This window comes from Lupinus angustifolius, unplaced genomic scaffold (genome assembly GCF_001865875.1).
Source record: "Lupinus angustifolius cultivar Tanjil unplaced genomic scaffold, LupAngTanjil_v1.0 Scaffold_337, whole genome shotgun sequence".
NCBI classification, from domain to species: Eukaryota; Viridiplantae; Streptophyta; class Magnoliopsida; order Fabales; family Fabaceae; genus Lupinus; species Lupinus angustifolius.
In genome coordinates this window covers 486,026-499,597 of record NW_017727751.1, presented here as the reverse complement: position 1 = coordinate 499,597, position 13,572 = coordinate 486,026, and positions in this window count along the sequence as shown.

The window sequence follows — 13,572 nt, the reverse complement described above, 5'->3', positions numbered from 1 at the left end:
CTTTTTATCAGTTTTTCTCCCCCACTCTCTCCTACTCTCAATTTTTCTTTCTTTCTCCGCTTTTGTCCAGCAACATCACCATTCATCGTCATTGCCATTAATATCGATTCAAATTGAATTTTCTTCTAAGGCTCAGTTCTCTTCGATAATCTTGATTAGAAATCACTAATTTTTTTATTCTTATTTTATCCTAATTAATCATAAAACTCTAATTTTTCTATTGATTTCCCCAAATATGTAGAAATCCCTAATTTGTGAGTTTTTCGATTATGGTAAATACAAGTTTCAATTCACATTTGATTTATAAATTTATGTATTTTATTTATATACATTACACTTACAACGATCATTTTTGAAACTCTAACTATTATTGACAACCACATTACTTAGTTGTTTTTGTGATTCAATCCAGATATATAATTTGTGTGATGTTCCTAAGAATATGAGTCTATTCATTGTATTCAAAGTATGAAAGTGCAAAGTGTCAACGATATCACTAGCAATGCTTTGCCTATGTTTTGATAAAGACAATGTTCTATTAAAGCTTGAAGATGGCTCGACAATCAACATGCCTTATGCTCATTTGGTCAAATCTAGACTAGGATATAAATAGAGTCCCTATTCTAAGTAGTCTGGGATGTATGCCGTAGTAAGTGAGTATAGGTGAGGTGAACCTAGGTGTAAGTCTCTCAAGTCATCTTAATTGTTATATCATATCCATGAGTCATATGATCTAGTTAATTGTATGTTCATGCATCAATCATACATGTTATATGTTCATATTAGGCATAATATAATTGCTAGAACATGTATATAAGTTGTGCATAACTTATGAGAAGTTTACCTTTTGAACCATGTTTTTAATGTGCAAGTTAATCGATTAACGTGGTGACTTAATCAGTGTTTTGAACCATGTTTTGAACCATGCTTTTCTGTTTAATCAGTGTTTCTGTTACAACTGTTTTCTGTTTCATTATGTTGCACTGGTTAATCGATTAACGGGTAGCCTTAATCGATTAACAGGCCTGTTATTTGTTATAACAAATTTCTGTTTTAACCGTTTAACTATTTGCAACGAATCCAACTGCCGAAAATACTTGCTATAAATAGAGGCAACTTCCAGAAAATTATAGCATTGCATTCTATTGTATAGGGCTGATTTTAGAGAGCATACTTCATTCTGTTTTTACTGTTTTTGCAAGAGCGTTGCATGTGTGAGAAGAGACTTATCATGCTGAATTGATTTCTTATTTTGCATAATGTTTTACATATTCATATGTTCATTCTTATCTTGCTCACATATTCATGCATTATTTGTAAAGATTGATAGAGAGATTCTTTGATTTCTGTTTTTGATTAACTCAAATGATTCTTGATGGCTTGAGTGATTAGTGAGTGGGTTAGTCTTAAGGTCTATTACTTTTAATATTTCAAGCATTATTGTTCTTATAATACCTTGTTGTTTTAATCTATTTTTGTGTATTTCTGGATTGATCTCTTGGTGTCGTACCACCATAGAGATTGAGATTCTTCACCAATAATAGGAGGTCTTGATTTGAGGACAAGAATCATGGTTGGGGCTATTTCGTGAGAAAGGTTTTCTCAGGCGAAAGGTAGAGTCAAACTGAGAGTTTTGGGGTCCTAGATTTCAAGAAAGAAGCGTCATATGTGCTTGTAATTGAATTGGTGTGTGTCTTCATATTTTTACTCAATATTATGAAGAAGAAAATCTCCCTATACCAGAAAGGGAGGCCTGAATGTAGTTTGCAGTGGACCGCAAACGAATCAGGATAAAAATCCACTTGTGCCCGCTTTTCTTTCCCTGAATCTTCTTTGCTTTTCTTGGTGTTTCAATTTGAATATGTGGCTGATATTTTGCATATTTGTTTACTACAATATGCTTATTAATAGTGCTTAAAAATATAGGCTTTATCTATGTTCAATTGATATTAAATAACTGTGCAATCTGCCTCTCTGATGATTCTGTTCTGTGCATGTGTTAAAAGATTAAGTGGGTTGTTTCCAGAAATTGTGTTTTGGTGCAAGAAGCGGTGATTGATAACCGCTACATCTATTCAACCCCCCCCCCTCTTGGTGTTTCGTAGCCACTAATACCTAAGACATTGTACTTTCATCGTGTTCGACATGAAATTATTCATTTTAAGAGTTCATTTATGAGTTGGGTTTCAGAGGGAAGAGACTTGGGAGATATGAAATACAGTTGTTAGATATCTCTAAAGTATTCTCTTCATTTTCCTCAAAAATCCAACTCACAAACCGACCATTAAAAATAATAGAAGGTCTATGTTATAATAGCAATCTTGAGCCCTCATTATTTCACCTCCAATAAAAAACGACAAATTCCACAACTCCTTATGGTTTATTCAATTGAAATTTGACAAATGTTTCGATTTTACATAATTAGTTGATAAGTTAATTGTAGACTTTTAAGTTAGTTGGGAAGTAATTAGTAATTGAGTATTGAGAGCAATTAAACTAGGTATTTGAATAAAAGAAGTTTCGAATGATAAGTTAATATATGTAATATGAAATAAGCTTTCTACCTTATACACTCCAAAATAAAAATGAGAGCTAATAAGTGCTAATATTCTCTTAACTTATTACTGTCAATTGATTTATTGAGTAACATTATGTAGTTGACTAGTGTTATATGTACATTCTCATCATTGACATTTTTTTATAAAAAAAGAAAAGTAAGAGAAATTGATAGGTCCAATTTTTTTTATGCGATACTCAATATACTTCTTTGGAGATCTACATTCGGTTAATCCAACAACTAATTGGTAAATCTCTTTAATTAAACAAATAACTATTAAAACAATCCATGAGAGAATATATTTTTAATATTATGTCTGACAAAATTTTATTTTCATGCATATCTTTAGGCACAATATAGAAATCAAAACTAAAGAGTTATGGATAGAAAATTGATTGATGATTTTTTAATTTTGATTAATTGAGGTCGAAAGAAATGTAGCAGATCGTAGATCATCCCCAAATTCAAGATATGGTAGAGGAAATACTAATTAATGACTACAACACTTTTCAAATATAAAAATGATACATTTTTAATTGGAATTATTCTTCTAATTCTCAAAGTAATTCATAAAGCATATTTATTAATATTTATGTAATATTAAAGGAATTATGTTAATTAATTAACAAGAGAGTTAATACAACATTGACAATGTTTGTCATGTCATGTCTTCCTAAGGTGAGATTTTAAAGGTAATACTAATGGTCGTGATCACTTCTCATCCTAGAGCACAAAAGATATAGCATGAGCTATGATCTTCCTATTAAATTCCTAATTATATTAATTAATTGTGTAATAAAAAAACATTTAGACTTACTAATAAAACATTTTTGAATAGTCAATTAATAGGAGTATCTAATGAGTTTAATCAAAAATTAAAATTTTAATATAATTAATCAAAAATGGTTTATGGAAAGGTTAACAAAAAAAGTCTATCATTGGTTGTGAACCAATCCGTTGTCTTGAAAGATGGTAGAAACAATACTAATGATTATAATTGTTTCTTAACTAGACGTGTAAAAAGATGTGACACATAAACCTCCTCTTAAATGTTAGGAATTAATATATTGAGGGGGAAATGTATCAAAACTTTATAAACTTTATGTCTTTTATAAGTAGACATCATAAACTATTTTTTCTTCCTAATTACTCCTTAAACTTTAACAATACGACAAAATTAGATATTTATTATTTTATTTTATTTTTTACATACAAATATAATGGTAGTAAACATCTTTAACTATAAAATATGCTTATCTTCTTCTCAATATTTTTTTGTATTTTAATGACAGTTTCTTTCAGATATCAACTTTTGCTAATATACACTATTGTATTATTATTATTGTGAATCTAATTATTATGATATATTTGTTAGCATATTAATAATTTAACAATATATTTATATTGGGAACAACTTCACAAACTGATAAAATTTAAAGAGTAATTAGGAACAAAAAATAGTTTATGGTGACTAGTGGAAAAAGATATAAATATCAAAGGGCTTTTGCATTTTCCATATATTTAAATCATTTCATATAACATTAAATTTTATTATTTAATTTTATTGAACAACTACTTTCTTAATGATTATATTATCAATTTAGTTACCTAATAGACGAAAATATTGATGTTTTTTTACTAATTATATTAAACCTTATTATTTATTTATGTAAAAAAAGAATTTGTATTTACTTAAAACTATACTATTTATTTAGTTATTTATTGCAAATTAAAATTAAAGGAAATTATTTTGTTTATTATTATATCATTCAAAGTTGAAACAAAATAAATATTCATATAATATATGAAAACAATATATGATACATTAAAGAAATATTTATCAAAACATGTTAAAATAGAAAAGTTCTTTAAAAATCAACTCTACCTTATGGACGCCATGTTGAATCTATCTGTCAAAGAGAATAAAATCAGTTTTGAAACATCTAAAGAGTTAAAACACTTGTTTCTTGCGATTAATAAATATTTTGCTATCAATTTTACAATGTTTAGAAGAATACTTATAACACTCCTAGATGGTAAGAATACTTTATTTGACTTTATAAAACACTAAAAGTTATCATTTTCCCTTCCTAAATTCCTTTTTCTTGTTTCAATTACCTACATTTATTTACAAAATAAATAGGTCACATAAAAGTAGTTGATTGCACCAATAGTTGAGGCATTAACAAGGCAAAGAAACACGCCAACCTCTCTATATTAAAAATTCCCTATCATTCATCTTACATTCCACACCAAAGCTCTAGATTATTGGTTATTTGAGGGTTGAGAAGCTTCAGATTGGTCATTGGGATGTATTGTTATTAAAAAGAATAAAGTTTAAATTAGCGCTGATTATAAGTGTGGAAATTTGTTTTAAAGAATATGTGAATTATTCAGTGGCAATTATTATGGTTTAACTAAACTTTAACTACCACGCGTGTGAGAAGCGTGGGTAAATATTGCAATATTGAAACATCTCGTAGCTAAACTTTAACTACCATCCGTGCAACAAGCGTGGGTAAATATTTCGTCACTCCATGGTTTTCCTAATCATGGTGGTCGATTAGTTGCCACACTTAAATGAAAATTAGCCATTCTTTTAACAGTGGCTAGTCAACGCTTTTCCTGTAGTGAAGTTAGTTTGAATTTTTGTCGGGTATATTTGAATTCCTAATATCTTAATGTGTGAAATGTAATGTTTGAATAATGTATTTTATTTTGGATTAACAAATGCATGACTGATGTTTGAATAATGTATATTGTGGGTAAATTTATGTATGTGTGTATGCATGCATGTTTGAATAATATATATTTTGAATGCATGTATGCATGAGTGAATAAGTGTATAAAAAACTAAGTGTTGGGTGGCATTAAGGTAAAATACACCTATAGGGGGTGAATAGGTGTAGCGGATCACTAATCCTGCTTTTCTAATTTATGCGCATAATACAAAATTGCTGCAGTTAATCGATTAATAACAAGTCTAATCAATTAATGACAGTTGATGTGATCGATTATAATTACCTCGTTAATCGATTATACTGATTGTTGATGCTTTGAAAAACATACTTTTCTTGTGATGAAAACTATGATGATTTCTGAACTTTACTATCCTAAATTGATTCTTGGTTTTTCACAAATTAACAGAAATTAGCACTAACCACAAAATGCAAATAAACACAGAATGCGAGTAAAGACAAAATTGTAAAAGAAAGGTGCTCAAGAATTTTTATTCTGGTTCATTTGCGGGTCCACTTTGAACTACATTCAGGCCTCCCAACTGACTTTGCAGATTTTTTCACTATAAAAAATGTATGTTTCATTACAACCACACTTCCAATAGACCTAGTAAGAACTTATTTCTTGAACGCGTTGAGCCTACAAGCTTAGTTTGAACACTCTAAAAACCTACTAGGATACCACATTGTTCACGAATCTGGCCCCAGCCGAAACTATCTCTCGATTCAAGACTTCCTTCCTCGTGAAGACTACCAATTCTCTACTATGATGATATCAACACACCACGAGAATTATCCTTGAATAACATAAAATTTATTGAGTTACTTTGCACAATAAATGTGCGGATAAAGACTTTGAATTTGGCTCTACAACCCTTGACATAATTCTCACGAACAACCCTAAAACTAGATGTGAAGATTAAGCAAGGTTTTTCAAATGAATGAAAACTTTCAGCACTTTTGGAAAAGAAAATTTCTTTTTTCTCTCTTATAAAACAATGCAAGAAAAAACTTCTCAAAGATCAACAAGATAGCTTTGACAATTAAGCTCTAAGAATCTTGAGTTTTTCTCTCTTTCTCTGAACTGAAAATTCGAAAATTGTTTTCTAAAAAATCTATGTGTTTTGTTTAAAATAACAACTTTTGTATATAACTCAGTCTAACTGATATTAATTGATTATATATCTGGTTATTTGATTAATGTGTTTATTAAAATAGTTTGTTAAGGCTTTATTGATTATTAACCTTCTTAATCGATTAATAAGCCTGGAATCCTGGGAGGTTGGCTGCTATAACTCCTTTTCATCGATTATACCTTTCCTTAATCGATTAACATATTTCAATAATATTTAATCGATTATCAATTGAGTTAGTCGATTAGTATGTGTGAAAATGGTTTTTCCTAAATGTATGGTAAACATTCTATATGATGAAAAAACATGCAACTCATGATTTTTGAAATGATTGATTCCTTTATGCACAAAACCATGTAGGCCTAGTGCAAATGCATGAATCTTACTTATCATATATATATATATATACTTAGATGTGATGCCTCAACCTATATGATTTTCATTTTAGACTTTATGTGAGACTTCCATCTTTGGTTTACCTAACCTAAACTAAATACTAGGCAATCACCTTAGGACTCTAGAATGTAAAAGCAATCCTAAGTTCTACGACGGTGCCCTTGAGTTTTCGGTATGTTGTTTGTGGTGATGTCCAAGTCTTCAAGCTTCCATTTAACTCCTTGTCTTATCAAAACTAAGTAGGTCAATCATGATGGCATCCTTTGTCTATTTTCCATTTTAATCGCCCCTTTTTGGTGATGACAAACTCTGAAACAAATCATCTATTTGATGGCTTAATGTTGGACAGAATGTGCTTGCAATGGTTCAATCAGTATGAATTGCTCCCCCTCACTTCGCTATCCCCCTCAAATTATGTAGGAGGTGACTCAAGGGTAGGATTTCATGATTATAGACGGAAGCTCAGTGCAAAACAACTCAACAAACACCTTCTCCCCCTTTTGGTATGATAAATATGTATGATATTAATAACCAAAAGCAAGAAAAGATATACACAAAGTTTATTGGCCTTAATCGATTAAGTAATCAAGGATAATCGATTAAGCAGTCTAAAAATAATTGAACAAGTGCACAATGTTTATCATTAATCGATTATTTTCATGGAGTTAATCGATTATTCATATAAGGACAGATTATGACATAAATTAATTGTGAGATTTATCTATAAATTAATTGTGAGATTTATCTATAAATTAATAACAAAGTTTACAAGACATTGCAAAATGAGTGCATCAAGTACATAGGTAGTTCAGCAGAAACAATAAAATACAACCAACACCAAAATACAGTCTCAAAAGCAAACACATACACCCTAGACTGTAACTGTTGGAACTCAGCTGCCATAGAGTCTCTCAAGGACTGAAAATGACCATCAATTCTCGTATTTAGGCGCAAATCCATAGCATCCACGCGTGAAAGCCTAAATGATGGTACCTGAGGTTCAACATGGTCTTCATTCGGTAAGTTTTCATTGATGTTGGCATTATGATCCTCTTGATATTTCCATACTTGTATATGTCCATCTTGTGAAGAAGATTGTCACCTACGAGGTGCTCTCAGGAGTTTGTGGTCATTATGTCCACATCTGACGTTTCGATTTCCTTGTAATCAATGACATGGGAGATGAAAATCCCATAGGCAAGCAACCTAGATGAAGACGAAGCTATGCCATTCACAACTTTCAAGATTTCCGAAGGCCAATTTATAGCAATGCCTTCCCTTATGGTGAATATGAGCTTGAGATCATTGATATTGTAGGGTGAGCATGGTTTGTATTCCTTTGAACTAAAATATACGCAATTCGGTAATGTAAGAGCTGGTTTTCAATGGATAACGACTCAACTTTGGTCAATTCTCGTTTTACAAAAAAGTAATGCCCTCTTAGGCATGATTTGTACATCTCAACAATATCAAATGAGTCCCACGACTTATTGTTCCAATCTCCTAACATTGGTTCATCACTTGAAACTGATATAGTACTGTTGTTAATCAGTTATTTGTAGTAGTTAATCGATTAACCAACTGAAAAATTTCAAAAGTTTTAAACTTTTGATCCCACGTAATCAATTAAGTAACACGATAATCGGTTAAACAACTTAAAATTTTCAGATTATCAAAAAATAATTGGCCCAAGTAATCGTTTAATACGTCCGTTAATCGATTAAAAAACAAAATGAATATTTATTCGGGTTACTGGAACTCGAATTAATCGATTAATACATAGAATAATTGATTATTGACAGAACTATCTTAGATTTCATTGCATTTTGTAGAACTCTAGAGTATGCAAAAGTGTTATTCCTAAGATACTAACCTAAAGGCTTTTGACACACTAAGGAAGCATAAAAATATTCATGAAGATAGGTTAAGCAAGAAAGCACGCCTTTATAACATATATCACTTATAAGCATATATTCAAGATTAAGAAAAAGCACATAACTTCCCTAAAGCAAGTTAGTTTAGATATGTTTCATGAAGTACGTCAAGTTCTCTATGTATTACAAAGTACATATCCTGTGGAAGGGGCTTAGTGAAAAGATCTGTCAAATGCTTTGAGGTTTCAACAAATTCAAGTATGCAGTCACCTATTTGCACATGATCTCTTAAAAAGTGATGCCTAATCTCTATATGCTTCGTTCTAGAATTTAGAATGGGGTTCTTGGATAGATTTATGACACTTTTATTATCGCATTTTATTGGAACTTTTCCAAGTTTTAATCCAAAGTCTAATAGTTGTTGCCTCACTCATAATATCTTAGCGCAAAATACGCTATTGGCAATATATTACGCTTCAGCGCTAGACAAAGCAACACCTGCTTGCTTCTTACTATGCTATGATACTAAGGAGCTGCCCAAGAGATGACAAGTTCCACTAGTACTTTTCCAGTCCAACTTGCATCCCACAAAGTCAGAATCAGAGTATCCTATTAGAGATAGCGAAACACCCCTAGGATACCATAAACCCATAGACAATGTTCCTTTAAGATACTTCATAACACGTTTTACAACACTAAAGTGAGATTCCTTAGGTGAGGCTTCGTATCTCGCACACATACATACACTGAACATTTTATCGGGGCGACTAGTAGTTAGATACAACAATGAACCAATTATCCCATGATATTTTGTTACCTATATTGCTTTACCTTTTTCATCCTTGTCGAGATAGCAGGATAATGTCATGGGTGTTGTAGCTTCGTTAAACTTATCTATCTCAAACTTTTGCAAAAGTTCCTTGCAATATTTTGTCTGATGAATTAATATTATGTTGTTCATCTGCTTTATTTGTAATCCTAGAAAGAATGTCAACTCTCCCAGCATCGACATTTCAAACTCGCCTTTCATTAGATCAGAAAATTATTTACAAAATAAATTGTTAGTAGCACCAAAAATTATATCATCTACGTAAATCTGTAATAACAATACATTATTTTCTGATTTTCTGATTTTAATCTGTACTATAATCTATACTCCATCTATCATACCAAGCTCTAGGATCTTGTTTTAGACCATATAATGCCTTTTGGAGTTCGAATACATGATTAGGGAATTTATGGTTTTCAAAAAAGTGTTGGGTACTAGTGATGTAAGATTACACCTAGAGGGGGTGAATAAGTGTAGCGAATCACTTAATCCCGCTTTTCTGATATTTGTGCAGAATACAAAGTTGTTGTAGTTAATCGATTATCAACAGGGTTAATTGATTGAGCAGTCGTGTTAATTGATTATAATCAGTACATTAATCGATTATACTGGTTGTTACTCGTTGAAAAACAGTTTTCTTGCTTTGCAAAACAATGATGAACCTAGATCTTTACTAACTCAATATTGTTTCGTGATTATCAGCATACTAACAACAATTAACAATTAATCACATAATGCAATTTCAACACAGAAAGCAATGAAGACAAAATTTTAAAGAGATAGGGAAAGAGAAAATTGTGGTAGAGGATTTTATCCTGGTTCATTCGTGGGTCCATTTGGAAACTACATCCACGCCTCTGGTTGATCTGGGATATTTTTCTTCACTATTAGAAATGTAATTCAGTTACAAACACACTTCCAAAATTCCTAGACAGAAACTTCCTTCTTGAAACCGTTGAGCCACCATGCTCGGTTTGACCTCTATCTACACCTACTTCGATACCACACCGTTCGCACAATCTGGCCCCAACCGACACTCTTTACTCGAACAAAAACTCCCTGTCTTGTGAAGATCCCTAATTCTCAACTTGTGATGATACCACACACCACGAGAATTGTCCACAACTTTACTTAATTTTGTCGAGTTGCTTTGCATACAAGATTGTGCGAACAACGACAATTAAATCGACTCTTCTATGACCCTTGATAGAATGATCTCACAAACAGCCCTAAGGACTAAGTGTAGAAATCATGCAAGGTATTTCGACTGGATGAATAATGTTGGGACATTGAAATGACTCTCTTTCTTTTGTCTCTTTTCACTCATGAAAAAGTTTGCAAGAAAAACTTCAAAGACTCAATACACTAGCTTTGAAAACTTTAGCACCACGAATCCTTGTTTTTATTTTCTCTCAATAATTTTTTATACTCAATGAAAGTTTGAAAAGCATTGCTTCAAAACTGATTAAATTTTGTTGCAAAATAATAAAATTAGTTGATAACTGACACAACTGAGATTAATCGATTAAATTGTCATGTTAATCGATTAACGGGTTTCTTGAAAACAGAACTTCAATTATAAATTAATTGATTAAAAGCTTACTTAATCAATTAATAAGAAGAAATCCTGTGAGATTATGACTTTCCTTAATCGATAAGGATTTCACCAGGACTTCATCGATTAAAATCGTTAAAAATGGTTTTTCTAATTTAAATGGTAAACATCATGTATGATGAATGATCATGCAAAAATGATATTAGAGATGATTAAACCTTTATGCATAAAACCAAGTATGCTAAATGCAAATGCAAGAGTGTTAATTATCATATATATATATGTAAATATATATATATATATATTATATATATATGTATGTATGTAGATGTTATGCCTCATTTTATGTGATTTTTATTTTAGACTCTTTGGGCTTACCTACCATAAGACTCAATAATAGGCAATCATCTTATGACTCTAGAATGTAAAAAGCAATCCTAGATTCTATGACGATGACTTTGAGTTCTTGATATGTTGTTTGTTGACATATCGAAGTCTTCAAGCTTCCATGTAAGACTTTGTCTTCATCAAAACTTCGTAGGTTGGTTATAATGGCATCCTTTTACTATTTACCATTTCAATCTCCCCCCTTTTGATGATGACAAACACTGAAACAATTCCTTTGTTTGATGACTTGAAGCTAGACAACATGTTTGCATAGGGTTGAATCAGAATGTGCTGCTCCCCCTCAGTTTATTCTACCACTCAAACCATGTAATAGGTAATGCTAGGGTAGCAACATTATTACTTTGCGGAAGCTCATTTCAATCTGCAAAACAACTCAAACAACACATTTCTCCCCTTTTGGCATGATAAAAATGATATGGCAGATTATGATATTAAAATCCCAAACTAAGGAAAGATATACATAGTTTACTGGTCTTAATCGATTAATTAATCAAGGATAATCGATTAAGCAGTCTAAGAAAAAAATTGAACAAGTGCATAGAGTTTAACATTAATCAATTATGGAATGGAGTTAATCAATTATGTATGAATAAAAACATATTATGACAAAATTGATTGCAAGATTTATCTAGTTGTGTAAGTTCAACATAAGTTCCATAGAATGATCAAAGATAACGATTTTGAAATATTCAGAGCATATAAATCATTCCACATTAGATATACACATTTAATAACATCAAAGGATAGTGCAACAACTTGTAAACATAATCTAAATTAGCAACAATATTTTACAAACCATAAGCGTAAGTGCAATAAACGAGTACATATTGTTCAATAGAATGAACATCAAAATACAACCATAACATAGTGAACATCAAAATATAATCACCAAAGCATAACACACAACACCCTAGATACACACTAGACAATCCCATCTAGGTTAATCTTGTGTAGGTGGTGATGGGGATGAGCCACAAGTAGCACGCACGATGAAAATGATGCATTCTAGATTTTTGGATAGTATCTGCTGCTGCTGCTGAAATTCAGCAGCCATGGAATCCCCGATCGTCTGAGGATGTCTATCAATACGCGCATTAAGGCGTTTTTCCATAACATCTAGGTGAACAAGCCCAAAGGATGGTTCTCGAGTCTCAGAAAATGCCTTGGTAGGTGGTTGCTCAAGGATAGACTTACTAGGATTTGCAGCATTATTTTAAGTTGGCATATCCTCATTCCCTCTAGTAGTATGATATTTTTGATATTTCCATCCATTATCGTATTTATAGATCCCCATTTTGTGAATCAGATTATCACCAACAAGATTCTCTCTGGAGTTAGTCATGATAGTGTCCACATGCGTGGTGTCAATCTCGTAGTAGTCAATGATACAAGAGATGAATATCCCATATGCGAGCAATCTCGATGAAGATGAAGCTATGTGATAAGTGCAAAAAGTATACACTTTTCTCCATCATTTTATGGCACTTATTCTATGAAAATTGTAGAAAACCAACTTAAATTAACACTTTTTAGGTGAATTTTGCATGATTAAATAAATTAATTCTTTATTAATTCTTGTCCAAATTTTCTTTGAGTTTTGTAGGAAATTGAATATTAAAGAATAAATTCAAAGATGGACTAGAATTCAAGCCAAAATTCAAGACAAAAGCTCAAAATGAATTGCTAAAAATAATCAAGTTAAAGCATAGCATGCTACGTGCTTAATTTTTGTTACTTAGCCTTGAAGAAAGGTGGCTTACTTCGTCTTGAAGAAACCTAATTTAAGGTAGGCCAAGCAACTTGCAAAAATCAAATGCTTACCTTAACTTAAAGAAAACAGCCCAAGACTGCCAAGCAACCAACAAAAATCAAGTAACAAATCAATGGAAAAAAGGTTGCTTCACCATGAAGAAATCAAGCACAAAGTTGCCCAGCCAAGCCAAGTACCAAGCACCATGCCAGGTTAGCCAAGCACCAGGCCAGGTCAGCCAAGCACCAAGCACCAGGCTAGGTCAGCCAAGCACCAAGCACCAGGCTAGGTCAGCCAAGCACCAAGCACCAGGCTAGGTCAGCCAAGCACCA